We start from the raw sequence: 2,500 nt of genomic DNA, 5'->3' as shown, positions 1-2,500 counted from the left end.
GCTGAAATAAATGCTTATAAGAACCAAAAAAATATATTCACCTGTAACAAGCCAGTTACTGTAAACAGCACTAAATTCACCCTTACACATGATCAACACCCTTAGCGAAGACTTCTTATTAACGTCTCACGCACACTCCCTTAAGCTGAAGGCCCTCTAACGTGATTCCAGCGCGGCGGATCATGACTGGTGACGGTAATGATAAAGCGGAGGCGGTGATCCTTTGACGCCGTAGAGAGAAGAGGAAGAGAAGGAGAAGGAGGAGGAAGAGGAAGACGGGTCACGAAACCAAGCACTTCTCAAACCCCTTTCCATCTCAATCATAATCTCTTCCCTCATCAGCATTTTTTCTTATCTCCTCCTCTTCCTCCTTCTACTCCTCCTCTTCCTCCTTCTACTCCTCCTCCTTATCCTTCTTTCCGTCGTCGTCTGCACTTGCTTCGTCTCAACACATGCCACGACAAACACTCCACTCATCTTCCTTTGATCAAACACCTGTCATTCATGCAACAAGCAGCCATCGAAATCTGATGTATGTGGTAGAATAACTCTCTCTCTCTCTCTCTCTCTCTCTCTCTCTCTCTCTCTCTCTCTCTCTCTCTCTCTCTCTCTCTCTCTCTCTCTCTCCTATGAAGCAATGGTCATCTAGTTTTAAATTACACACACACAAAAAAAAAAACAATAAAAAAATAAATAAATAAATAAAAAAAAAAACAATAAATTCTCAGCTATTCATAAAAAAAATAATCAAAAGTCAATGAGTATTTTATAACGGGCAACTAAATATAAAACAAGGATATAAAACTTGCAGGGCTTTAGACAGTTCTCCTGGCAATAATGAATAGGTATTGTAAAATGTACCTTCACAATATATGTACCAATGCAAATCCTTAATGCATAAAAGTTTTACAGGAATTGAAAAGAGAAGAAGAGAGAGAGAGAGAGAGAGAGAGAGAGAGAGAGAGAGAGAGAGAGAGAGAGAGAGAGAGAGTATGAAAGAAAGAAAGAAAATCACTACGCTAAGGATTTCGAAATGTTCTTGTAAGATTTTCCGACACAAAAAGGAATACGCCAGAAAAAAAATATACATATAAAAATTTCCAATAAAATTATTCCACAACGTGCTTTTCTTTCCTTCTTTGTCGCCTTGTATTGTGCAGAGAGGTAAAAGTCGCTCCTGTACCTGCTCCTTCCCTCCTGATTGCTCACTCCTCTCACTCTCTCTCTCTCTCTCTCTCTCTCTCTCTCTCTCTCTCTCTCTCTCTCTCTCTCTCTCTCTCTCTAGCTCTCTAACCGACTCCCTCTACTTCAAATAAATCACTGTAAACATTTAACCTAACCTGCATAACTCATGTAACCTACACACCTGAGGATTCCAGTGCCGCTGCTGCTGATTATATCGATGTCCATGAGGCAGATAGATACAAGTGGCAGTCGGGGGTTGCTCTCACTGCATATTAAGACTCCACTGGCCTCGAGCACTTGAAGGATCTGAGCTATTGCCTCTTCGCTCACTCCTCTAAGCGGCTAAACTTCAGGTGGTTGATATCAGGCAGCATTTCCGGCACTTGTGAACCCTGCGGTGGTGCGGACAGATCACACAGGGTCGGGGTGGTGGTGCAGCAACTCAAGCACGCAATCACCATCAAGAGGAACCCTAAGTTCAACTAATACAGAAGATCCCGCTGGAATAAGGAGATGGGGAGGGAGGGACGTGATTGGGATGGAGGGTATAAGCAGGGAGGGAGAAGGAGAGAGGGAGGGAAGGGTGGGGGGAGTGTTGAGGAAGATCCGTGGAGAATAAAGGAGATGATTGGAGGAAAGGGAAGTGAGTGAAAGAAGAGAGGGAAGCAAAATGAGGAATGAAGGAGTGAAGAGTGGTAAGGATGTGGTAAATGTAAGGTAATGGAATGGACGGGTGGGGATTGAATGAAGAGACGATGGTGGAGAGAGAGAGAGAGAGAGAGAGAGAGAGAGAGAGAGAGAAAAGATGTGGTGAGAACAGGAGGGAAGGATGAAATTGGAAGGACAAGGTGGATGAAAATAAAGGAGATAGACAAGGAAGGAGGAAGGAAAGGAAGAGAGGTATAAAAAAAAGGAGAAAGGGAAGAGGCACGAACGAAAAAGCACAGGAAAAGGAGGAGCACGGAAGGGAGGCGCAAAAAAGAGCAAATATAAGAAGGGAAGGAAAGGGAAGTGGAGGAGAGGAAATTGAAGCGAAGGAAAGGAAAGGAAATGAAGGAGAAGAGGAGGAAATAAAAAGAGCGAAATGAAAGGAGAAACCGGAAGGGAAAAAAAGAAAGGAAAAGAAAAAAGATAGAAAGACAAGGGAAGGAAAGGAAAGGAAAGGAAAAAACGATAAAATGGAAAAGTGATGAAATGAAAAATACGAAAATGTAGAGGAAAGAGAAAGATGATAAAGGAACTGATGAGAAGAGAGGAAGGGAAATAAGCAAATAAAAGGAAATGATGAAAAAATGGAATAGCAATAGAGTAATGG

General features: G+C 42.4%; 1 long non-coding RNA gene across 2 annotated transcripts in view; it reads right to left on the bottom strand.

Annotated features, from left to right (window-relative positions):
- Positions 1–2,500, bottom strand: part of LOC123516978 — a 62,705-nt gene that overhangs the window by 6,216 nt on the left and 53,989 nt on the right. Inside the window, exon 2 of one of the 2 annotated variants that reach the window (XR_006678349.1) lies at positions 1,367–1,577. The exons of the other annotated variant lie outside the window; for it this stretch is intronic. This is a non-coding gene — a long non-coding RNA (uncharacterized LOC123516978). The remainder of the gene's footprint in view (positions 1–1,366; positions 1,578–2,500) is intronic. 2 annotated transcript variants of the gene reach the window in all.

This window comes from Portunus trituberculatus, chromosome 41, assembly GCF_017591435.1.
Source record: "Portunus trituberculatus isolate SZX2019 chromosome 41, ASM1759143v1, whole genome shotgun sequence".
Lineage (NCBI taxonomy): Eukaryota > Metazoa > Arthropoda > Malacostraca > Decapoda > Portunidae > Portunus > Portunus trituberculatus.
This window is presented reverse-complemented; position numbering and strand designations above follow the sequence as displayed.